Below are 27342 nucleotides of genomic sequence, written 5' to 3' on the forward strand. Positions count from 1 at the left end.
AAAAGTCGTATGTACTCCAAATTGATTCTTTCAGAAACTACAGGACATCCTGCAAAAAAATTAGCCCTTGCTCAACTATGTCGATGAAATAATAAAAAAGTTATTGCGCGCACAAAATGACCACAGAAAATAATTGAAAAAAATTAAGTGTCTTTGAAAAAAAAAAAGTAGTATAGTAAAAAAAACCTATACAAGTTTGGTATCATAGTAATCATACCGACCCATAGAATAAAGTTATCATGTCGCTTTTGTTGCCGTTTGTGCGCCGTAGAAACAAGACGCACTAAAAGATGGCGAAATGTCTTTTTTTTTTCATTTTACTCAACTTAGAATTTTGTTAAAGTTGTTTAGTACATTATATGGTACAAAACAAGCCCTCATACAGCGACATCGATGGATAAATAAAGGAGTTACGATTTTTTTGAAGGGGGGAGGAAAAAGCGAAAATGGAAAAACAAAAAGGGGCCGCGTCATTAAGGGGTTAAACTAAGAAAGTTCTGAGCGAATAGTTACAGAAAGTAGCTGGAACAGGTTTTCATCTGATCATACTCTATAGATGGTACATGGTCATTTTTTTAAGGACTTGTCATTCATGGTTGATCTGAGAAGGTTGTCATTATGGAAGACAATACCATAAGTTAAAATGATAAATCAAAGAAATAAGAAGATTGAACACTTCCTATGCCCTGGGCTGGGCTTCCATTGATGCAATTGATTTGAGCATGGCCCGTGGTACACATCTGTCTTTTGTCATGCTTCACTTTTCAAGTATGCCAACAAGTATACGCAACAATCAGAGGAAATAAGACACAGCAGATTGACTTTAATGCAGATAATTAGCTTTGGTGTACCTCGGCTGACAGAAAGCATCTGGCCATGTAAAGTCTTGTGTATGGCCAGTTATATACACAAATATTGAGTGCTACAGTCATGTAATGATAAATATAGGCACAATATAGGTATAAAATAAGTAGAGTACAGTCCTGGATAAAACGGATTGGATAGAACGAAATCAATATGGTGGCATATTTGTTAAACCAATGTTTAGTGATGATAACTATGCAGTTCAGTAACATTTCAGGTTTCTTTTCTGTCACCTCTTTTATCTCACTCAGTTTTCCAAATTCCATTTATTTCGTCTGACAGTGCTTTAGCCTCAGACTGTTCACCTGGCATGTTGCGTCTACTTTTTACATCTAGCACATTGAGCTGAATTATCAAATACTTTCCCCTAAGCTGTATATTCTACCCATAGAGCGCTGAGGAGAAAGCAATGGTCAAAAGACTGAGGATGATTGTTCTTATCTTCTGTCTGCTTGATACTATGTGCACCTTTGATTTATTAACTGGCCCGAGGTAAGTCCAGCTTCCAGATTCTTTCTGACAGTGTCTGTATTAAGCATTATAAAAGAATCTGACAAAACATCTTTTCTTGCCACGTACTGGATAAAAGAAATCCTTTCACCGTGAGGGCATGTTGAAACTCAGTTTCGCGAAAACAAAATGTTTTTTTCTCCCAGTGTTTCTTTGTAAAGGATGAATGCAGACTGTATTTAGAATTGTATGGTAATCAGTGAATGTGGTGCAACGTATCTTGTAATTCTTCAGGATGACAGAAATTTCCATAGAGGTGCAGATCATTCTGTTGCAAATTCAGTGCAGCATATAGGTAAAGTCTCCTGGTACCAGCACCGAGTCATGACTGACTCATCGTGACATTTTCTTGGCAGATGTTTTGCGAGGTGGTTTGCCATTGCCTTCCCCAATCATCTTTCTACCCCCCCAGCAAGCTAGGTACTCATTTTACCGACCTTGGCAACACCACAGACAAGGGTGGTGCTGAGTTTGTAAGAAAGCAGCCATGTTTTTCGAACCATGCAGGGATTGAACCTGCAACCTTCAGGTTGTGAGCAAGAGCTTAGGACTGCATATCTGCTGCCTTGACACCCTGCGTTGCACTACACTATTTAGCTATTACTATTTGAAGGAGTTATCTAAAGTTAGAAAAATAGGGCTGATTTCTTCCAAACACAGAACCACCTTGACTAGGGTATTGCGGAGTCGCTGGCGACTGTGACCTATCCCCTACTTCCCTTTTACCCAATAACTTAAAGAACAACGCAACACCAAAATTAGATTAAATTATAGCCACAGCAGCCACCTTTATTTAACAAAACGTAAACATAAATAACCATTTTAACCTCAGATAACCTGGGAAGGGATCCCATGGAGCCCTACCACCTGACTGTCGCCTCACCAGAAAAACGGAAATAGTTGTGCCTGTCACCCGTTGCATTTCGGACTCGGGCAACACTATTTCCCTATCACTGCACCCGCCGCAAGTCGACAGACACGGGGGCCCACCACTCACCACCTCGCCTCAGGTCGCCTCATCCGGACCCCGAGGACGGCTAGCCATAACCTGGCTAACCCCTCCCACAACCACTGCAAGGCACCGCCCTGCGACTCCCAGAGGCGACAGTCCTAACCAACAATTCACAGAGGGGAAAGGAAGCTATCCAGCTCCCTGCTACCCCCCTACTACCCCCGCTTTGCTGACTCCACGGGACCCCTCCACAGCCAGCACGGCTTGACCTCCTCAAGCCTGCGCCGCCCGCCACAACAACAACGCACGCTCGATCCCCTCCTGAATCCCCTCCATCCATAAATCTGTCCCTATTTCATTAAGATGGACCCCATCCGACCTCCAATAGTTACCTGTGCCAGCCTCCAAATCAATGTGCCTTACGGCCAAGCCCCCACGCTGCCCAACAAACCGTGAAACCTCCCTGTTCAACTTGATCCTGGCCTTATTTAGCCCCTTAATCGATCTCACACCTCTCCATGCTTTCCTAGGGACAATTTCCGACCAGACTATCTTCATCCTCGGGTATGACGACATCAATCTAAGTATGCCATACCTGATGTTCCTCGATAAATCTCTGAACGGCCTATGCCCCAAATCGTTACCCCCAGCGTGAAGGACAAGTATGTCCGGCACTCTATCCAACTCAATCCCTTTCTCCACTTCTTCTATAACCCTACCCCAAAGCATCCCCCTAATCCCAATCCATCTGACTAACGCCTCACTTCTAATAAATCTCATCTGTCTCCCATTAGGCCTAAGCCTCGCCCGTTCTGCCCCCCAAAAAACAAAAGAATGGCCTAGAATCCACACTAATGCCTGATGACAACCTGAAAGAAAACAAAACAGAAACAATCAACAGAAAAATGCCCTTTTTAAAACATTTTAATTTTTTTATTATAACTAATGTCTATAGAAGGTGTGGCCGCACATATGACCTAAAACGTGCTGACCCCCAGTGCCCTATCCTTCTCACCGCCTGTTCATCCATACCCTGGACCGTGGCCTCCGTCGCTGCCCCCACCCTGAAGGAATGGGACCCGAACTGCGAGCTGTCAAAACCCGCCGCCACCAAAGTTCTCTTAAAAACCGCCGTGAATTAGAACCGCGACAAAAATTGCCCGTCCCCATGTCGCAACAATGGACCACTGCCCCCCCCCCTGAAACTAGACTATAGTTATTAAAAGATCTGACTGGGCACATAACGGCCCCTGAGACCTTCCCCAACTATACCAGTTGTCCCCTCCCCTCCTGATCTGTCTTGGACTGCTGCATTAAAATTTCCAGTCTATCCTCCACCAGCCTCACGTCCTCCCTCTGCACTCCTCCCCCCACTGCCCTGTTAGGCGAAACTAATTCCCCCACACAAAAAGCCCCAAAAAACACCAAGGAAAAGGCCGCTTTAAACAACAAACGCTCAAAATTGTCCCCGTAAACCGAATCTATGGATCCCCCCAGCCTTTCTAAGATACTAAAAGACACTGGTCTTCTTCTATCCAACCGCCCCTTACCTCTCCTAAAACCCTTTACCGCCTGTTTTACGACAAAGGTTTTGGTCACGTCTGCTACCCCTTTTAATTTACACCCAAATGCTACCCCGGCCATGAACCTATTGACCCGCCCAACCGTTCATCTTTCCCTGGAACTCCTTCCCAACCAGCTCAGTAAAAACCCCACCCTATCCTCGGTCGAACCAGCCCCCCCACATTGATCCACCCAATCCTCCCACTCCTTCCACGCAGCGCTATACGCTGCTCTTGTCCCCCGAGCCAGTGACTGTGCAATCAAGTCCCCCACTGCTCGCTTACCACATTCCAGAGCTGTTGAGGGCACTTCCTCCCAGTCTCCTCTGCTCCCGGCGCCAGCGTTCGGAACCGCTCCCACTGGAAACGAGAGAGAGCATCCGCAATTGAATTATGGACTCCTGGAACGTGTACCGCTATTACCCAGATGTTAAGGGCCAGAGCTCCAAGCACCAAATGTCGCAACAAGTTCACAACTGGGGGAGACGAGGCCGTCATATTGTTGATGACCTGCACCACCCCCAAGTTGTCGCAGTGAAACCTCACCTTTCGATCCCGAAAGTGAGCACCCCAAAGCACAAGCGCTACAACTATTGGAAAGAGCTCCAATAGCACCAGGTTCCGTACCAGGCCCTCTCGCTTCTACTGTTCTGGCCATTCGCCCACGCACCACTTGCCCTGAAAGTAGGCCCCAAAACCTGCCCCCCCTGCCGCATCCGTGAACAGCTCCCAGTCCACGTTCTCGCTGACCTCGGCCATCATAACGGACCTGCCGTTATAACGCTTCAAAAAAGCGTCCCACACCGCCAGATCATTTTTGTGCCCTGCTCCTAACATAATGAAATGGTGAGGAGCCCGCGCCCCCGCCGTCACTGCCGCCATTCGCCTGCAAAAAACCCTGCCCATAGGCATGATCCTGCAAGCAAAATTCAGCTTGCCCAGTAATGATTGCAAGCGTCGCAGCGTGATTTTCCTGGCTGTGCGCGCAAACTGCACCTCCTCCTGCAAATCCCGCAATTTGTTTTCCGGCAGTCGTCACTCCATTGCTTCCATATCAATGGAAATGCCTAAAAAACTAAGGCAACCCTTAGTTTTTTCAGGGGCCAGTGGTACCCCAAACCGCTCCGCCACCCACTGCACAGTGCCCAGCAGGGTCGCGCAAAGTGGCGACCCCCCAGGGCCAACGCACAAGAAGTCATCCAGATAATGGATGACCAACTGTACTGCAGCGATATCCCTCACCACCCATTCGAGAAACGTACTAAAGGCCTCGAAGTATGCGCATGAGATGGAACATCCCATAGGCAAACAACGATCAGCGAAAAATTTACCTTCCTAAAAACACCCCAGTAGTCTAATGCTCTCAGGCGCCACTGGCAATAGGCGAAAGGCTGATTGTATATCAACCTTCGCTAACAACGCCCCTCTTCCTTATTTTTTAACCCACCGAACGGCAGCATCGAATGAAGTATAAACCACTGAACAAATGTCAGGGTCTATACCGTCATTTACCGAGGCCCCCTTTGGATAGGATAAATGGTGGATTAACCAAAACTCGTTCGGCTCTTTTTTCGGAACCACACCGAGTGGTGACACAACCAAATCCGGGACCGGGGGTTTGGAAAATGGGCCGGCCATACGGCCTAGCCTAACTTCCTTCCCGAGTTTTTCCACCACCACTGCCGGGTGCTCTCGCACTGAACGCAAATTCTTACCCGAAAAGGGGACCCCGTGAGCTGGAGGTGGAATAACCTACTAAAACCTTCTAAAAAACCTTTAAACAATAGGTCCGCCTTTTCCCTATCAGGATATTTATTTAGAAAGGGCGCCATCTCTGCCACCCTCACTGGGGTCATCCCTTTTTGGAACACCCCCTGCTCCTCTGCCCCGACCTTTTTTAAAACATTTAGCTGCTCCGTGAGACCCAGCGCTACAATGGGAACATGCATGCTTGAACTTGCATGTCGCCCCAAATTTACATTGGCCTTCGTGGAATTGCCAACAAAAGCCGGGTCTATTCCCTCCTGCCTGCCCCCCTTGTCCCGATCCGGAAGTAGAGGCCGAGCCCGAAGACCTGGCGCCCCCCTGAAAGGGATGTCCTAGACGTGACGGGGCCATAACCCTCAGCCAGAGCCCAATGTCTTTTTGGTCCTATCGAATCGAGGGGCGAACCGCCTTACGTTGCCTGAACTGCTCGTCGTATCGCAGCCAGGTCTGTTCTCCATAGACTCGATAGGCTTCGCCGATCGATTCTAGGTAAGAAAAGAGGCCGGAACAATTTTCCGGCGCTTTTTCCCCAATCACGCTTGCCAAAATGGCAAACGCTTGGAGCCAGTTAGTAAACATCTGCGGGATCAGACGCCACCTCCGCTTCTCCTCCTCCTCTTTTTTAAATTCAGTTCTCTTCCCCTTGCCGAGATTACATTTTTCCAAGGGGAGGAGGGAGAATATTTCAACATATTCGTCCCTCCATATTCTTTCCCTAACTTCTTTCTTCAAATGGGCCCCCAGGGGCACTTCGAAGCAAACATATACCTCCCCTCTCGCTCTATCGTCCAATCTAACCCCATCCCCATACTTCTCTGTCTGCACCGCTACCGTCACTGCCTGATTGGCACCCGCACCCCCGGCTACGCCCTGCCTCCTGTCCCCGACCTGCGACCCTACGTCCGTACTCCATGTGGAAACCACTGAAGGGGAGGGCTGTTCTATGGCTACCCACGCCACCTGTTCACCCCCAGTCCCCCCAGCCGAGCTCCCGCTCGGGCCACTCGCAGTGCTGGATGACGCTCTAACCAGCGAAATATCCGCCGCAACCGGCGGCGCAGCCTGCCTTGACCCCCCCCCTGACGCATAAGCAAACCGCACAAAATACCAAGCAGCGCCCCCATATCGCCCCCACCCGGCACGCTCGCTGTCGCTGCACCACCGCCTGCCAGCGCCCCTGTGCTAGACCCCGCGCGCGCTACCTGGCTAAACGCGTGAGACAAAACCGACATGGATCTCTCACCTGGCTGCGAGGGGGCTGTGTACCCGCCAGCCGCTGCTCCAACGTCCTGCCGATCCCTTTCGCCGTCCTCTGCGTCGCCACTCCTTGCCGCTGCTTGTCCTCCTCCTGGCTGAAACCGCTTGTCCTGGATCCCAGCCGCTCTTCGTGGTGCCGATACGTGCCTGGCCACCTCTGTGGTGTTGGGGCGCTGCCTGCTGCCCCCATCTTCAGCCACTCTGCTATCTGGCCTGTTGCTGCGCCGGGGGTGCATGTCTGCTCTCAGCTGCCGCGCTGATCTCTGCCGAGCCGCACTCTCCTGTGGCTGGTCCTCCACTCCTGTGCCGTAGCGCCAGCGCGCAGGCGCCCCCCCTGGCCTCCTTCCCCTACCAGTAGGGGTTGCCGGAGGAGCAGCGCGTGGCTCCGCACGCGGCGCCGCCAGGCAGGAACCTGTTCAGGGCTTAGCCTCACCGGCGCTCGAGCCCTCCTGGGTCTTCTCTCCCTCTCTGCCGGTGGAGGTAGCATCGGAGCTGCAGCCGGGCCGGCGCAGCGTCTCCCGGGGGATCATCCACCATCCTCACAAGCCATGTGAGGCCCCTCTCCTCCGCTTCCTCCCGGATTCTTCTGAGTATGGCCTCCATCTTCTCCCGGTAAGTGGACTTCGGGACTCTGCTGTACTATTCTTCGCCCGCTGCCCTTTTTCTTTCTCTGCGCCGATTCTTCTACTCCTCTCTGCACTCTCTGCTCACTTCCCGCTACTTCTTCCCGACTCCTGGTCTTCCCTATTCACCTTTTCTTCCTGGTCTTCCCTCTTCTCCTATTCTCTCTAGTCTTCCCTCTTCACCTTTTCTTCCTGGTCTTCCCTCTCCGCCTTTTCTTCTTGGTCTTCCCTCTTGGTCTGGTCGCAGCTTGTGTTCTTGCTTCCACACACTTCCACGGTTCAGCTCCAACTGTTATTCTTTGAATTCCGACTCCTCCCCTTCCCCTTACTTGCCGCTCTTTCCTTTTCGCCCTCTCACCCCCTCCTTCTCTTACCCAGAATCCTCACTTTCATTTAACCCCTTCACTCCCCGTTAACCCTGTCATGCCTGCCTCCCGCCTACAACCTGCATTTTTCCGGCTTCGGCAGTTCCTTGTCTGCTTGTCTGTGTTGTTGTGTCTGATATTGTAGCCATTCAATTGTAGATTTATAAGACCACTACTATTATATGCTTTTTTAGGGCACAAACATGACAGAGGGGTATTAGTTTATCTTGACACCACCAGAAGTGTGGGTGGCAACAAGATATAGTCTTCTTGACAGGCCTGCCACTCCCCCGTAAGGTCCTGGCACTCACTAACAGCACCATAGCCGATGTTGGAGTGGGCTGCGTACCCAGAAAGTGAGGGAGCACCAGCACAGCGGCTTTCCCAGCCGCCTGCCTGCATTGTGAAGCAGTGGGGGAGACGGTAAGCGGCGGCGGCAGAGCCGCTTCACTGTTGGGCTCCCTGCACTCAGCGGCAGCGCTGGATTTTGGGGAACCAGCAGTGGTATTAGCAGCAGCGGCGGCGGCTGCAGTACTGCAATGCCTCACAGTGAATAACGAATGGAAGGGGGCGCAGAGGCTGGAGGCCAGCGGTGGAGAGTGAGGGAGCGATGGGGACGGCAGAGCCACTTCCCCGCCAGCCTCCCTTCACTCTGCAGTGGCTGCCGACAGAGGGAGTGGAGGACCTGTGGCCCTGACTATCACTGAGGGTGGGGCGCAGGGGGACGCAGAGGCTGGAGGGCAGCGGCAAATAGTGAGGGAGTGGCGGGGGGGCGCCTGAGCCGCTTCCACGTTGCCCTCCCAGCACTGTGCATTGGCCGCGGACACACAGGGAGTGGGGGACCTGGGGGTCTGACAGGAGGCTGGAGGCCAGTGACGAGACTGAAAAGGACCTTACAGGCTTGAGCCAATCGGGAGCTAGGGGTGTGAGAGGGGCTTTCTTCCTGTCAAACCCCTAGCTTCCAATGGCATCAAGATACACTAATACCCAGAAGAGGTACCTCACTCAGAACCCCATCCATAACTCAGGAAAGACATACACTTTGTGAAAGTGACTCCCTAACAGGTAGACTTTGATTGCTACCCTATTAACAAACTTGTGCTTATGTTATAGCTAATATGACAACTAGCAAAACAAATTACTTTACCTAAAATGATGTTTTTGTGCTGAAAAGTTGCTGTAACACACTGGACAGTAGAGGATCTCACTTGCTGTCCATTACTGTCACGTATAATCCATTTCTAGCAGCAGAGAGTGGGGCTTAGGCTTGCTTTCTGTTGTACTATGCTATCCATAGAAGTCTATTTAGAGGACAGTTTGGAGGAGATGGGAGCTGCTGGAGGGAAACAAGTCAAGAGACTCAGATGTTGCTGCAATGTAGGTGTTTTATCTCTCCTCAGTGCCATTTACACAGCTCAGTATTGCTGTATAAGGTCTTCTATGCTACTGCCACTTCTATACATGCACATTAGAGGAACAAGATTTTTTTTTCTATATGGGGAATGTATGGGAGACATCGCAGCAGTTTACACCCCACCTTGTCAGGGAAAACTGAGGATTAGAGATAGAGCCCGCGGAGTGGAAAGCTGGTGAGAAATGTCAAATATAGAAGTAGTGATATAATGGCCAGAAATTCTGTTACTCCTCACGCACACACAACAGTTTATACTAAAAAGTCATCTGAAAAGGTAGAATACAGGTATTTTATGTTATGGAAAAATCCAACTAGGTCTTCATCATCATGTCAGCGGATGCAGGTAGGGAAGATTTGCTTTTTTTAATACTGAAGCAGCTATTAAATTAGGGATATAGTACAAAAACATCAAGGGAATTGTGCGTTTAGAAAGAAGTTAATCTCTTCCACACTATAAATTGGCTCAATCAGGAAGGAAGAAAATAAGAAAGGAAATGTGATCATTTTAACTAGCATGAGCTCAAACTATTTTATGTCAAAGTAAACAAGTTATAGCCAAAAGCTCAGGAGAAGTATCATGGCAAGATTTTCTCATAATGACTATATTCATTGTAATCTGATCTCTAATAAATGCATCTAAATCCTTAATAAACTGCACATCAGAATACAGATTAGGGAACTCTTTCCTGCGAAACTCTGAAACCAATTTGTTTTACATTAGCTATAGATTTAGCTGAAACTAGTAGATTCAAAGGACTTTTGGGACAACTTTCCTTCTGTAAATCTGACTAAAATGAGTTGAGCAGAAATAGGAGGCAATTTTTCTAGCAGTGAACAAGCCCAGTCATGAATCTAACATATTGTGCTTTCCCATATCCAACTTCAGCTTTTTAAGTCTCCTAAGATATAATGTGCCACCTTGAAGTGTATTGCTTGGCGCACTTCCCGTATTACATGAGCTAGCTAAATTGAGGGGGGGGGGGGGGGGATAGATTACAGTACTGACCACCTCCTTCGGTCTCCTACGCTCCCCAACACTGCCAGCAACGATTGGTCAGTGCGCCGCCGGCTCAGTCACGCTGCCGGCAGTGCACTGATAGACTGCAGTTGTGATTGGTCAGTTGGAGGAGTGTGCGCCCAGGGAGTCTACAGACTGTAATTTGCTGCAGGGGTCCCTTGGTATCATCCATCCCCTTCCTGAGTGCTGACCCGTGGTCTGCGGTTGTCAAACTATCTGACAGGTGGCCCATGGGCCGCAGTGGTGACACAGCAACTGGCAGGAGGCCAATGGGCCCCCATTTGCTGAGGGGCCCGATCATGGCGAACCTTGCGAACCCTGCAACCCCTAGTAGTACACCAGTGGTAGTAAGGGCTCTCACCCACTTGCATTTTTTTTAACGCAGTGATATCGCCACGTTTTTTTTAAAACGCAAATGCCAATGGGACTTTATGTTAAAAACGCATCGCAAGGTTGGGCTTTACTGTTTTTGTGTTATTTGTTTTTAACCCTTTCCAATCCACTGTCTGACTTTTGAAGACATTCTGATTGAAGGCTGTACGGCTCCGATGTCGGAAGACGTCCAGCAGGGGATTCTTACTGTACATTACTGGCCACTCTGTTGTCAGGGGCCTCTCCAGCATGTCCCATGCCGCAGTACGGGCTCTATCCAGCAGATGGCGCCACTGTACAATGGCAGAAATAGAAAGCCCCTAGGAAACCCTGAATCTAAAATTGGATTGCAAAGGGTTAACATTAGAAAGTTTCATTGACAATTGCGTTAAAAAACGCAGGAATATTGCAGTGTTAAAAAACACAAGTGAGAGCCCTAAGGCTGCCTGTGCACGAGTGAGGTGGAACATCGCTAGCGATAGTCCGCTGCCGGGGAGCAGGGGAGAGAACTGACAGTTCTCTGCGGTGAGCCTATCTGACAGATTTGAGTCCCATGACCGGAGAATCACTATGATTCTCCGCTCGTGGACAGGGGGCTGTGTGTTCCATAGCAACGCTATGGAAAGCATGCACTGCATTACTCGCAGCTGAAATTTGCAACTGTTGTGCTTTTTGTGCCCTGCTTGCCACTTTACTAGAAGTAGGTAAGCCTTCAAAAAAGGCGGATGTGACCTCGTGGCCCATTAGATTTACTACAATTTATCCCACAAACTACAGTAAATTATAGCAGGAGTATATTATATAGCCCATGTACCAGACTGAAGACACCAAGTCAGAGAGACGAACCAATGTCTATAACTAAATAGGCCCTTCACAGAATACACTTCTAAAATCCTAAATCTTTATTCTAAACTAATCAAACAGAACTATGGTACAACAATCAATTGCATCTATCATGATACAGGGGAGGGAAAATGAAAAGGTGTCAGCCATACATGGCAAGAACGCAGGACTCAGACCGTCAACTGATGGTCAGTATCTAGTGTTACTTTCCCCACACCGGTAGCCAGGTATAATGTCCTTTTAGTGTGATCCAAATGTTTAGGCATGCACTCACAGGAGCTTATTTGCCACCAAATTATCTACACAGTCTTAGAAATAGTCTTAGGAGTCAGATAACTTCATTCACATCCCCAATTTTCGGATTGGTTTTTCTATAAGGAGCATCATTCAATATTTTTGATGTCGTTCCCCAGTGTGGGGATGAGAATTTTGCAAAGGGGGAGGATCTTTATTATGGTCCACAATTCACAGGATCCCCATTCATCATTCAACACGTTTCCCCACTAATATGATTCGTCAGGAATATGGGAACCAGTACTGAATCATGGATTAGAGAATGTAATTCTTGTTATAACAATAGACATCAATAGTATATAGAAAGGTGTCTGAGTATATAATTCCCCAATAGTCTGCAGTACATGAGGGGGGAGTTTCTCTACTAGGCTACTGATCCAGTGAAAGATACAATGAGTGCCACTGACAGTCAAGGAGTTATATACCCAGTGAAGTTAGTTTGAGGAGGGTATAACTATTCTGTGAAGGGAAGACACACACCAAGTTTAATTAGACGCATGCACCTCTTAAACTGAGCGAGGGCGGTTTCAGACGGCTGTATGCGCGACTACTTTCCACAGTACGAAGCGTGGTTGTGCACGAACGAGGTTTTTTTCCCTAGCCGTTCAAACCCTGCGCCATAGCACAGGAATATAAAAAAAAAAAGCCCTACATGCGGAAAAGATAGAGCAAGTCCTAGGTTTTCTTAGTTATACAAATAATGGGCGAGAATACCGTTCGTGAAAACAAAACCACTGAAATCAATTGAAATCAGTGACTGTTTAGTCCCGTTATGCAGCCCTGATTATCACAGCCGCATAATGGGACTAAAACACGTTTTGTGTTTAAGCCCTAAAGTTAACTTTGGATCAGTCTTTACATAGACCAGGATTTTATACACAGGTCTAATTAAATTCTTCTCTGTGTTCTAACCATTTAGGGCTATTTAACACAAGCGTGTATTATGCACACAGGTTTGCACGTGTAATACACTGTACCAATCTTTACATTATTTTCAATTGTGCCTCACAGCACGGAAAATTAGCATGCAAAAAAGATTGCAGCTTGCACTACGCTGGCGCATATTACGTGTGTGGAGATCTCACCAAATGGTGCTGAAAGCAGGGGGCCCTTGTGGGGAAGCGGCTCTGGGCAATTGCCCATTTTGCTCCACCTACTCTCCCACTAACTCCAACCCTGAGGGTGATCTATGCTTCATGTTTCGTGCCTGCAGTAGACAAAATTAACATAAAATTAACATAGTTGAAACTGTTCTGCAGGTGACATTTCAAGTCTCCGGCACATACCTGGGGACTCCATGCCATTGTCAGAATGGAGAGCATGAATTGTCTCTCCAGCCTGGGCACAGAACCAATTACACGGGGGCATCACTACTAGGGTGGCAAAATAATTCAGTAGAGGTCACACACCTACGGTAGGTTATGTCTAAAAAAAAAACAAAAAAACCCTGCTTGCTTGGAGCTGAGAACCAGCATAAGCACGGAGCAGCTTGTCACAATACATTATAGTCTAGAAGATATTAGCATAGCAGATTACCATACATAATGTTCAGTATACTGTAACTACTTTCGCATTGCTGTCTTGGGGACGAGTGCTGAATGTATTGTATATAGAATATTGTATTAGCTTTGTCTAATCAACCTGTATTTTATTAATGAGTCATCACCATCAGTGAATCAGCTAATTTAGATAAATAAGTAGGACTGTCCAGGAAACCAAGGAATAGATTAACGAATGACTCCTTTGATAATGAGGAGTTATGGCTCTTTAAATACATGATATTAGGAACAAAATACAATGGTCTGTCAGTAAACATGTGTGCAATTTATTAGGTGAAATTCAGTAGTATATAATGCAGTTGTGTTTCAATATCTTCTTAAAAACCTTATTTTAGTTGTAAGGATTGAAAGGTGGCTGAAAAGGCAGAAAGGCGAAATATGTACTAAAGGGCTAATGATTGGCTAACTTCACATGGGCCGTGAATCCTGCTCGCCAATATGTGATATGCCCACAGATGTGAGGTGTTTATATTAAAATTGCCTCATCGTGACGGGAAGTAGCAATCTTCTGCCACGCATGACGGCTGTGGCTGAGGTTCATAGAGTCTTTCATTGTTTTCAATGGGGAAACCTTGCATCGCATTGTGTGCACCTAGCAATTGGTGCAACGCTGCCGCTAGCCCCATTGAAAACTATGGATGCTGCAAGGGCACTATCAAAGATAGGACGTGCCACGATTTGTTTCCCGCATCACATGGGGTTCATATTTGTGCGATTGAGAAAATCCTGGACATTTGTGCGTTGCAAGGCGCACAAGTCTTGCAAGAATATTGTGAAGGCTTCAGGCCTGAAAATGATTATTTTATGTATGTGAAGGTTTCAGGCCTAAATATGATTTTGTCTACCACTTCTTAACACAGCTAAACAGGATTTTCTGGGCATATTGTACAACTTAGTACAATTCAACAAAATTTACTAATCGCATATCTTGTTTAACCAGAATGGCCAATGAAATGTATTATTGGAATGTGAAAAGTTGTACAATCTAAGATAACATCTCTAAGCAACAATGTATGTTTATGTGAAAACAAGTTTATCAGGCATAAAGCCCACTCTGTGTCATGTTTCTATATAAGTTGGGACATATGTAATAAAGGTAGATTGCTTTGCACATAGACCAGTCTGTGTCACTGCTTTCTCACGGTGGCTGCCATAACCACCTCTGATTTGGAGCCTCACAGCATATTGACGGAACATTGAATTTCCCTAACAAATATGAAACCCATTCTTTTGAATGGGGTCATATACTGGAGTAATTTTTTTTGCATCCCAGCATGATGCGGGGGACAAATAGCACGTCTTGTCTTTGGCCATGGGCAAAGCAGCTTCATAGCACAGTGCACTCCTTGAGGCCGACCCTCCTTTAACACAGAGGGGTGCCACCACCAGGAGAAGCCCCTTTGAGATGGGCCAATGTGCAGCAAGTAACGGTTCAGAGGGCCTTTTGTGGTGGGGCAATGTGCAGCTGCTGCAGGGGACGTGCATGCAAAGTAAGGGAGCTGCTGCATTACCTTAGTGGGCTGCCAGGACCTACAGCTCAGCCAGCTCTGCAGCCAATCATGTGCTGGGGGCATCACCGCCCTCTAAAACTTGTCTCCACCAGGACTTCCTGGTGGCGTCAAGATACACCAGTACCCATGTTCTGTTGCGTCAGTTGCCTCCTGTATCCCAGCATTGATAGTTCAGCCAACAATTGCTGTTGGAAGTGACTGCTTGTAGTTCTACATTTGTGAAGGTTTGTGTTTTGGAACTCTTGTAGCAGAAACGTATCGTTTTGCCAGATACATATAATAGCTACATGCGCTGATGCAAGCATTTACAAAAACGATTATCACATGAAAACGGAGGCTGATACAGAAATTCAGAAATGAGATCTGGATTCATGGAAGACTTATCTTCTAGAAATAGTGTGTTTTGTTCTTGTAACAGAAATATAGTTTTTTTTGTAGACCAGTGTAATCTACAGTCTGGATGGCATGAAGCAATGTATACATTTAAATTATTTTTGGTTGCAATTTCATCATTTCTTAGGTGACATAGTTAAAGCTGTGATGTGTGTGTCCTCTGTTACTTCTTTTACTCATATGTTTCATACAGACATGACTAATTCATATCATATATGTTCCTTTGCTGTATAGAAACAGCTATATTCTTATTTACCCAAAACTACAATACTTACTGTTAGAGCGGCTAGTTGTCATTAGATAAATAATCCTCCCTCACAAAAAAAGTAATAGTCAAGGCAGTGAAAAGTCATCTAATGATGTTAACAATGTTAAGCTTCCGAGCCGACTTCCCTCCCGGAAATATTGGATTTGATTATATGTTCTGTCCCTTTGTCTTTTAGTACACATTATTCTGTTGAAAAACAAATCCTTAAAGTCCTTTATTCAACCTAGTACAAACCAATTCTGCAATGTTTTTAGGAGGCCACTTCTAAAGTCCTGTAAATACTGAAAGTCAAATGCAAATATGCGACAAAACAGAACATGTCCTTGATATGGAGGAGATCCCTTTATAACAGCATATTGCGCAGTTGTACGCTTTCACAGTGAAGACTCACCTTGTGTGTTCTTGAAGATTTGACTTTGATGAAAAGCCTTAATCAGGCCTTCCCCATTTTCTATCCCTAGAGAATGGCTCGTGGCCAAATGAGGAATTAGATAATTTCTGATGTGTATTTAATGACATTTTTGTTAATAGTTCCCTTATTGAGTATATTGACAAGCAAGTAATTTCTATGATGTATGCATTTTTTTGTGAGTCAAGGTCTTTCATTTTTTATTCCCTAGTGCCATTACTTCCACATCCACATACTCTATTTATGCTAAATTCACAAAAAATATGCAATAGGTGGGAATGATTTTAAAAAATCCAGTACAAAAATCATTCAGATTTCCTAACTTTCTATTTGCTTGCAATGTTCACTCACTAAGCGGAAGGCAAATAAGTTTGGGCAGTTGCTCAGCAACAATCTTTGCATCCAGAGGATGACACAACCGGAGCTCCTTGATCCTGTCCATTTATGAAATTGGAGCTTGTCAGCAGTCACCCAGCTCAGCAGACAAGATATCTCATTGTGAGTCCTGGGTAGAACAAACATAAGACTTGTCTTCCCTATTACACAGGCTGTTATTCATTTGGATTTGCGCGATCCAACAAGAATCTGAATTAAAATCATTCAGTGTAAATGCATGCCGTGACTGAACGATGAACGAGAATTTGTTTGCTTCCCGTTTGTCATTCTGCATGTAAACGGAACATTTATGAACGACTGCCTTACTGCAAATGGAGGTGGGCAGGCCAGATTTTAAGATCCCCGAACCCCACTCCGCCTCCATTCACTGCGAATTCCTGTGTAAAAACACAGGAACGTTTGTAATTGGGACGACCAGTCGGGCATCTGCATCTGACCAATTGTCCCGTGTAAAAGCACCCTTAAGGCCCTTTTAGACAATGATTTTCGCAAAAAAAAAACAAAAAAAAAAAAAACGCTTAAAGCCAGCCTTTGAGCGATGATCGTGTCTAACTGAACTGACATTGTGCAGTTTTCGTTAAGCAGTCGCTGATCACTGATCTTTCAGCATGCTGAAAGATCAGTGATCAGTTATCAGGAATTTACAGCGGGATACAGCTGATACTATGGTTTCAGCTGTATCCCGCTCCCTGATGACAGGCAGGGTATGAAGAACAGCACTGTCCAGCTGTGTTCTCCATACCCCGCTCGGAGTGCTTGGCTGTATAACAGCCGGGCCCTCCGAACAGAGAACAGCTGGATGCAGAAGACTTCACCTTGCGCTGTAAAGTACACAACGATTATTGCTCAAAAATCGTTAAAAAGATTTTGAGCGATAATCGGTGTCTAAACCAGGCTTTTTTTTTTTAATTTACAGATACGGTATTGTGTAAAACTTCTGTTGGTTTTAAGTCAGGACTTTAACTTAATAAATTCAAAACTTAAGTTTTTGTTTCACATCAGCCTATCAGATGTGGACTTGATTTAGCCATTATTTACCTTTTACTGATAGACAACCAAATATCCTTCTTAAAGAAAAACTTCACTTTTGAATATTTCACAGTAAAGATTTAAGTAACTTTGTACAGATTTTTTTTAGCATATTTTTGCCTTTGGTATTACAGTTTAGCTGTACTTCACTGACAGACATATGATTCAACTCCTCAGTGCACCACAGCATACTATTACAATGTGGGTATGGCACTGATAGTGCTGTAAAATACAGGTGACACACTGATGCAAAGGCCTGGATTTGATATACTACATGCATCCTAAAACAGCAGTGTTAATAAAAAAACAAGTCATCCTCGGAAAAAAATCTCTATGTAATCGTCGATATTAAATAAAAAAAATAAGTTATGCTTTCAGAAAGCAGTGATGAAAAAGATACAAAAATATTGCCGTGTTAAGATCCAAACTAGGACAAATGCTAGAGAACCTGTCAGCTCTCCTGTCATGCCTGTTTTAGTGAATACTCCTTTTTCTCATAATAGAATTCTGTAACATCCTTCCCTAAAAATCAATCTTGTGCCAATTCTCTGTTCCTGCTGAAAATTAATGAACTGAATTGGGTGTTAATAGTTGGGACTTTCCATGTATAGTTTGATGATGTCCAGTTGATGACACTGTCAACTGTGTACAAAGCAAAAAGTTTGATACCGTTAGCCAGTCGAGCAAAATGTGATTTTCCCAGTAAGAGAAACCAAGAAATCTCGTAGATATGATAACAAAAAGATTATGTTCTAGCAAGATTTCAAACCTACTTAGAGCAGATTTGAAGAAACACATATATACTGAATGTACTTGCTTTTTAATGTAGTAACCTTCGTAGCTTCTATATTTTTTAAGCCCTGGTTATTTTTCCAGCCAGGGACACAACACAGAACAAATGATTGTTACTATATTAGAAAGCAACTTCAAATCTCAACGTCATAGAAGATATTGATAGTACGAGTTATTAATTGCTGACACTCCAAGCACAGGCATAAATATTTCAAAAAGCCTCATGGCAGAATGGAGCATGTGAGATAAATCTGGAGATAACACACAGGCCTGCTGACCCCTTAACACTAATTTAGACTTTCACATCTGTGTCACGCCTTTTTAATATGTATGTGTATGGGTCTGATTTGAGCAGCTCTGCAGTGATTCCACCTACCAGATGCTTTGTGTGATTGGGATCTGTCTCATTGCACAATCCACTTTACTTTCCATCAGGTCTGGTTCCAAATCCTCTTGGTCTCCATGTTCATCTTGGTGGTCACTGCTGGCGCCAGTGTATAGTTTTTGTGTATATTGGCCAAAGAATTGGTAGTGGGACAAAAGCTAATATTTTACAAACAAGGGTGATGTCAAGGACTGTAGAAACTACAGAACAATCGCTCTAATTACTTATGCCAGCAAGGTGCTTCTGAAAATCATCCAGAAGCGCTTGGGCAATATCCTTGACCAGGAACTTCCTGATGTTTAGGCTGGGTTCTGCAAGGGCAGAGACACACATAAACCCCTAAAATGGATCATGGAAAAGATAAGCAAGTATCAGAAAAAGCTCTACCTGTATTTCGTTGATCGCACCAAGGATTTTGATTGCGTTGAGCTTGATAAGCTTTGGGTAACACTGATGGAGGTAGGAGTAACAGTGCAGCTGATGATGTTGATCAGGTCTCTCTACAGCACTCAAGAAGCCACAGTGAGAACTAGTAATAGGGGTACACAATAGATCAAGATAAAAAAGGGCACAAGACAAAGATGCATCCTCTCTCCTTTTCTATTCAACCTCTATGTTAAAGTCATCATGAGGCAAGTGTACTGAAATAATTAGGGTATTGGGTTAAAAATAGGTGGAAGAACCATCACTAATCTAAGATACGCAGACAATACAACCCTAATAGCAGAGACAGTGAAGGATCTGAAGAGGTTGTTCCTGAAGCTAAAATTAGAAAGTGAAAAGATGGGACTTCACTTGATCATCAAGAAGACAGATTATGACCACAGTCAACAAGTCCACATAAAGGTCAACAATAAGGAAGTCAAAGTGGCTGTTAGCTAAATAATCCTTGGGTCCTTCATCAATTACAGTGAAAACTCAACAGGTGTGCTGAAGTGTTCTTTGGCACTGGGGCATACAGACATGGTGAGCATGGACCCAATATGGAAATGCAAGGATGTCTCAGTCACCATCAATGAAGGTTAATCACAGCCATCATCTTCCCAATTGCAATCTATGGCTGTGAAACATGAAGGATGGCAGACAGAAAAGAAATTGATGCTTTTGGGCTGTGATGTTGTAGAAAACTTCTCCATATCCCCTGGATAGCTAGTGTCACCAACAAAGCTGTCCTGGACCTTATTAACCCAGAAGTATTCCTTGAAGGCAAGATCACAAGACAGAGATTGACTGAGGATTAGAGATGAGCGAATGTACTCGTCCGAGCTTGATACTCGTTCGAGTATTAGCGTGTTCGAGATGCTCATTACTCGAGACGAGTACCACGCGATGTTCGAGTTACTTTCACTTTCATCTCTGAGACATTAGCGCGCTTTTCTGGCCAATAGAAAGACAAGGAAGGCATTACAACTTCCCCCTGCGACGTTCAAGCCCTATACCACCCCCCTGCAGTGAGTGGCTGGCGAGATCAGGTGTCACCCGAGTATATAAATCGGCCCCTCCCGCGGCTCGCCACAGATGCATTCTGACATAGTTCAGGGAAAGTGCTGTCTTGCTGTAGTTGCTATAGGGAGAGTGTTAGGAGTTATTTTAGGCTTCAAGAAACCCAACGGGCCTTCTTAGGGCCACATCTAACCGTGTGCAGTAGTGTGGAGGCTGCTTTTTGCAGTGTTGCACTTTTTTTTTTTTCTTGTATATCGGCCGTGCAGAGCACTGCATCCTGCAGTAATTTTACATTGTCCAGGGCCAGTAGTGGTGAGGCAGGGACAGAAGACATATTTAGTGTATATAGGCAGTGGGCCTTTCCAAAAACATTTGGGAAAAAAAATCTATTTGGGCTGCCTGTGACCGTCCTCAGTGTACTGGGTCTGTGCTGGGGGTAGTTGTCCTAATTCATACGCAGCCAGCTAAGTGTTACAGCAGGCTTGCACAAAATTCTTTCCTGGCTCTGTGTTGCCTGTTACATCACCGCTGTATTCCTGTCCACAGTGAAACAGTCTGCAGTAATTTTACATTGTCCAGGGCCAGTAGTGGTGAGGCAGGGACAGAAGACATATTTAGTGTATATAGGCAGTGGGCCTTTCCAAAAACATTTGGGAAAAAAAATCTATTTGGGCTGCCTGTGACCGTCCTCAGTGTACTGGGTCTCTGCTTGGGGTAGTTGTCCTAATTCATACGCAGCCAGCTAAGTGTTACAGCAGGCTTGCGCAAAATTCTTTCCTGGCTCTGCTGTGCGTTCCGTAAGCGAAGTCAGCCTCCAACCACAGGCCAATAAGCGGCACATTTAATTACAGCGTTCTGTTTCTGCACTACTGGTAATACACCATGCTGAGGGGTAGGCCTAGAGGACGTGGACGCGGCCGAGGACGCGGAGGCCCAAGTCAGGGTGTGGGCACAGGCCGAGCTCCTGATCCAGGTGTATCGCAGCCGACTGCTGCGGGATTAGGAGAGAGGCACGTTTCTGGTGTCCCCACATTCATCTCACAATTAATGGGTTCACGCGGTAGACCTTTATTAGAAAATGAGCAGTGTGAGCAGGTCCTGTCGTGGATGGCAGAAAGTGCATCCAGCAATCTATCGACCACCCAGACTTCTGCGCCATCCACTGCTGCAACTCTGAATCCTCTGGCTGCTGCTCCTCCTTCCTCCCAGCCTCCTCACTCCATTACAATGACACATTCTAAGGAGCAGGCAGACTCCCAGGAACTGTTCTCGGGCCCCTGCCCAGAATGGGCAGCAATGGTTCCGAATCCTCTCCCACTGGAGGAGTTTTTGCGTGACCGATGCCCAACCTTTGGAAAGTTCCCGGAGTCCGGGGGATGAGGCTGGGGACTTCCGGCAACTGTCTCAAGAGCTTTCAGTGGGTGAGGAGGACGATGACGATGAGACACAGTTGTCTATCACTGAGGTAGTAGTAAGGGCAGTAAGTCCGAGGGAGGAGCGCACAGAGGATTCGGAGGAAGAGCAGCAGGACGATGAGGTGACTGACCCCACCTGGTTTGCTACGCCTACTGAGGACAGGTCTTCAAAGGGGGAGGCAAGGGCAGCAGCAGGGCAGGTTGGAAGAGGCAGTCCGGTGGCCAGGGGTAGAGGCAGGGCCAGACCGAATAATCCACCAACTGTTTCCCAAAGCGCCCCCCTCGCGCCATGCCACCCTGCAGAGGCCGAGGTGCTCAAAGGTCTGGCAGTTTTTCACTGAGAGTGCAGATGACCGACGAACAGTGGTGTGCAACCTTTGTCGCCCCAAGATCAGCCGGGGAGCCACCACCACCAGCCTCACCACCACCAGCATGCACAGACATATGATGGCCAAGCACCCCACAAGGTGGGACGAAGGCCGTTCACCGCCTCCGGTTTGCACCACTGTCTCTCCCCCTGTGCCCCAACCTGCCACTGAGATCCAACCCCCCTCTCAGGACACAGGCACTACCGTCTCCTGGCCTGCACCCACACCCTCAACTCCGCTGACCTCGGCCCCATCCACCAATGTCTCTCAGCGCACCGTGCAGCCGTCGCTAGCGCAAGTGTTGGAGCGCAAGCGCAAGTACGCCGCCACGCACCCACACGCTCAAGCGTTAAACGTGCACATAGCCAAATTTATCAGCCTGGAGATGCTGCCGTATAGGGTTGTGGAAACGGAGGCTTTCAAAGGTATGATGGCGGCGGCGGCCCCGCGCTGCTCAGTTCCCAGTCGCCACTACTTTTCCCAATGTGCCGTCCCAGCCCTGCACGACCACGTCTCCCGCAACATTGTACGCGCCCTCACCAACGCGGTTACTGCCAAGGTCCACTTAACAACGGACACGTGGACAAGCACAGGCGGGCAGGGCCACTATATCTCCCTGACGGCACATTGGGTGAATTTAGTGGAGGCTGGGACAGAGTCAGAGCCTGGGACCGCTCACGTCCTACCCACCCCCAGAATTGCGGGCCCCAGCTCGGTGGTGGTATCTGCGGCGGTGTATGCTTTCTCCACTAAACCACTTTCCTCCTCCTCCTCCTCCGCAACCTCTGTCTCGCAATCAAGATGTGTCAGCAGCAGCACGTCGGCAGCAGTCGGTGTCGTGCGGTGTGGCAGCACAGCGGTGGGCAAGCGTCAGCAGACCGTGCTGAAACTACTCAGCTTAGGAGATAAGAGGCACACGGCCCACGAACTGCTGCAGGGTCTGACAGAGCAGACCGACCGCTGGCTTGCGCCGCTGAGCCTCCAACCGAGCATGGTCGTGTGTGACAACGGCCGTAAACTGGTGGCGGCTCTGCAGCTCGGCAGCCTCACGCACGTGCCATGCCTGGCCCACGTCTTTAATTTGGTGGTTCAGCGCTTTCTGAAAAGCTACCCACGCTTGTCAGACCTGCTCGGAAAGGTGCGCCGGCTCTGCGCACATTTTCGCAAGTCCCACACGGACGCTGCCACCCTGCGCACCCTGCAACATCGCTTTAATCTGCCAGTGCACCGACTGCTATGCGACGTGCCCACACGGTGGAACTCTACGCTCCACATGTTGGCCAGGCTCTATGAGCAGCGTAGAGCTATAGTGGAATACCAACTCCAACATGGGCGGCGCAGTGGGAGTCAGCCTCCTCAATTCTTTACAGAAGAGTGGGCCTGGTTGGCAGCCATCTGCCAGGTCCTTGGAAACTTTGAGGAGTCTACCCAGATGGTGAGCGGGGATGCTGCAATCATTAGTGTCACCATTCCTCTGCTATGCCTCTTGAGAAGTTCCCTGCAAAGTATAAAGGCAGACGCTTTGCGCTCGGAAACAGAGCCGGGGGAAGACAGTATGTCGCTGGATAGTCAGAACACCCTCCTGTCTATATCTCAGCGCGTTGAGGAGGAGGGGGAGGAGCATGAGGAGGATGAGGAGGAGGGGAAGAGACAGATTGGCCCACTGCTGAGGGTACCCATGCTGCTTGCCTGTCATCCTTTCAGCATGTATGGCCTGAGGAGGAGGAGGATCCTGAAAGTGATCTTCCTAGTGAGGACAGCCATGTGTTGCGTACAGGTACCCTGACACACATGGCGGACTTCATGTTAGGATGCCTTTCTCGTGACCCTTGCGTTATACGCATTCTGGCCACTACGGATTACTGGGTGTACACACTGCTCGACCCACGGTATAAGGAGAACCTTTCCACTCTCATACCCGAAGAGGAAAGGGGTTCGAGAGTGATGCTATACCACAGGACCCTGGCGGACAAGCTGATGGTAAAATTCCCATCTGACAGCGCTAGTGGCAGAAGGCGCAGTTCCGAGGGCCAGGTAGCAGGGGAGGCGCGGAGATCAGGCAGCATGTACAGCACAGGCAGGGGAACACTCTCCAAGGCCTTTGACAGCTTTCTGGCTCCCCAGCAAGACTGTGTCACCGCTCCCCAGTCAAGGCTGAGTCGGCGGGAGCACTGTAAAAGGATGGTGAGGGAGTACGTAGCCGATCGCAGGACCGTCCTCCGTGCCGCCTCTGCCCCCTACAACTACTGGGTGTCGAAGCTGGACACGTGGCCTGAACTCGCGCTGTATGCCCTGGAGGTGCTTGCTTGTCCTGCGGCTAGCGTCTTGTCAGAGAGGGTGTTTAGTGCGGCTGGGGGAATCATCACAGATAAGCGTACCCGCCTGTCAACCGACAGTGCCAACAGGCTTACACTCATCAAGATGAACAAAGCCTGGATTTCCCCAGACTTCTCTTCTCCACCAGTGGACAGCAGCGATACCTAAGCAATACGTAGGCTGCATCCACGGATGGAAGCATCGTTCTCTATCACCATCAAAAACGGGGACATTTTTGCTTCATCAATTTGTGTATAATATTCATCCTCCTCCTCCTGAAACCTGACGTAATCACGCCGAACGGGCAATTTTTCTTAGGCCCACAAGGCTCAGTCATATAATTTTTGTAAACAATTTTTATATGTTTCAATGCTCATTAAAGCATTGAAACTTTCACCTGAACCAATTTTTATTTTAACTGGGCTGCCTCCAGGCCTAGTTACAAATTAAGCCACATTAACCAAAGCGATTAATGGGTTTCACCTGCCCTCTTGGTTGGGCATGGGCAATTTTTCTGACGTACATTAGTACTGTTGGTACACCAATTTTTTGGGGCCCTCGCCTACAGTGTAATCCAATTAATTTTTTGCCCACCTGCATTAAAGCTGACGTTACATCAGCTGTGCTGGACACTGCAATGGGATATATTTATGTACCGCCGGTGGGTTCCAGGGAGCCACCCATGCTGTGGGTGCACACGGAATTCCCATTGCGGAGTTGTACCTGCCTGTGACTATTTATAAAAAAACGCGGTCTGACTGGGGCATGCAGACACCTTGACAGAATGAATAGTGTGTGGCACATAGGTTCCCCATTGCTATGCCCACGTGTGCAGCTCCTGATGGCGGTGGCACAGGATTATATTTCTCATTGCTTCTGTACAGCATTGTGGGCTATCGCCCCGCCCCTTTTAAAGAGGGTCGCTGCCTAGCCATGCCAACCCTCTGCAGTGTGTGCCTGCGGTTCCTCCTCATGGCAGACGCACTTATAAATAGACATGAGGGTGGTGTGGCATGAGGGCAGCTGAAGGCTGCGCAGGGACACTTTGGTGTGCGCTGTGGACACTGCGTCGTGTGGGGGGCGGAGGGGGGGGGGGGGGTTTGGCAGCATGTAACCCAGGAGAAGTAGCAGCGGAGTGTCATGCAGGCAGTGATTGTGCTTTGTTTGTATGCGTATATCTGTATGGATATATTCTATCCAAGTTAGTACAGCCCAGGACAGCTTTGTTGGTGGCCCTAGCTGTCCAGGGGATTCATAGACATTTTCTCCAACACTACAGCTGAAATAAAAGTGTTGGTAAAATATATATCTTACTGGGAACATTTATAGACTATGTACAGACACATTCCTTTCACTAGGGGAATGGTAACACTCAGTTATAAATTTATTCATATATTCCTAGGGGGAGTAACAGAATTGGAGAAATGCAGAGTTATAAGAAAGTTAATACAGAATTGTTTCATGGAGAATACAAGTGTCTACTAAACTAACATGTCAAGAGAACTGACAGGTCTAAGGTAAGGGGTTAAAGTTACAGCCCATTGCCTTGCAAGAATAGTCATTATGGGCTCCCTTAGGCCGAAGCTTCAGAATGGAATGGGCAGCAAGTCAAATGATGAGTGACATTACCAGGTTCGTAAGCCACTCCATTCACTTAAGGTGCCCATACCCCTTCAATAGCTTTAAACGAAACAGCTAATTTTGACATCTCCACCCACATGCATGGTTGGCTTGACTGAATATGCATGTGTTTTTAATGGGGAAAATGAAAAAAGCCACTGCCTGATAGCTTATCTCTAGGGAGAAGAAAAGGATTTAGCTTTGAATTTCAACATCTCCAATTCCAATTTTACCTGCAAATCATCTATCAGGAGGCTCCCACAAATAGATCATTGGCCAGTAATGTCAAAAGTGGTGGGCTATGCTGACATTTCTATGATGTGTATGGGTGTTCTGAACAGTAGGAGAAATCCTGCTGCATCAGTATTCCCTGCTTTCTAGTTTGTTGTTGGGGCAGATGCCATGCAACTGTTTTCGCAGCTGACCTGTTGGCTTCCTTAGCCTCTAGTCTGGCCCCTAGTGCCCTTCTGTTCTTAGCAATACTACTTTAGACAGGGTCATTCATATGGACAACCTAAGGCTGTTTAGGGACAGTGGTGTCTGGTGTCAAATGACAGTATCAGGGAGAGATTAGGAGAGCTTCTATTAGGGTCAGCATTTCTTTTGTAAAATTTCAGTTCTATACCATCTGTTCAAGTCTCTGCGAGTTTCACTATATTTATCCTCCTCACCATCATCCAGTTACCATAACCCTCCACCACTGGCATCTGATTAACCCCAAGTTAAATTTGTGTTTTCCCTGCTAGGATAGGCGTTTCATGTCCATTTCTTAAAAATGCCCACTTTTTCTGCTGTGTGGCCCTGCTTTAAGACCTGAGGGTATATCAGTCCCAGAAGTCACTTAGTGCCAAAGAAAGGTGGCTGCTAAAGGTGAAGCAGAGCTCTACTGTTAAGCGTATAGCTGATGTCATTACAACAGGGGCCTTTAATCTGTTGCAGACAGACATCAGTGCAATCTTAAACTATATATTGCCACTGGAAGGAAATTGTAGTCCAAAAGCTTAAATTCCATAGCCATGACTACTAGCAGGATAAGGGTGGTCATAGATTTAATTTTGTATTTAGCATTCTGTCTGAATGGAGAATAAAATATGTGCACCAGTAGTTCTCTTCCAGCGCTTGATTTTTCATAATGAATTTCATTTGATGTATTTGTTAGCGTCTCCACTTTTTGCCTTTTATATTTATGTAATTTAATCATTTTGATTAATCACTTGTTTAAATGTGTTATGATATAATTTTACATGATGGTTGTTTTTAGTGCTGTGATCCCCTATTTTTAATATATTTTTAATGAGTACTCAAAGTGGATTAATTTTATTACATTGTGGTCTGAATCTTCTAGGTAGATTTGTATTAAATTTACTGAATGTATGATAAAAAATCTGACAACCTAAAACAGTATTTGCATACAATGCAGATTACTAAGGTGCAATTAAAACAATAACTCGGTCAATACTCTATGAATAGGGTGTCTAATATTTTGCGTGCAATATAAAGTTATCCCTCAATAAATGGTTTACTCTGGCTAGGGTAAATAGTTCCACTATTTGCTGGTTGAAAATAGAAGTCTCCACAGAAGTAACAGCCTTGCAGA

The sequence above is a fragment of the Eleutherodactylus coqui genome, chromosome 7 (genome assembly GCF_035609145.1).
Source record: "Eleutherodactylus coqui strain aEleCoq1 chromosome 7, aEleCoq1.hap1, whole genome shotgun sequence".
Lineage (NCBI taxonomy): Eukaryota > Metazoa > Chordata > Amphibia > Anura > Eleutherodactylidae > Eleutherodactylus > Eleutherodactylus coqui.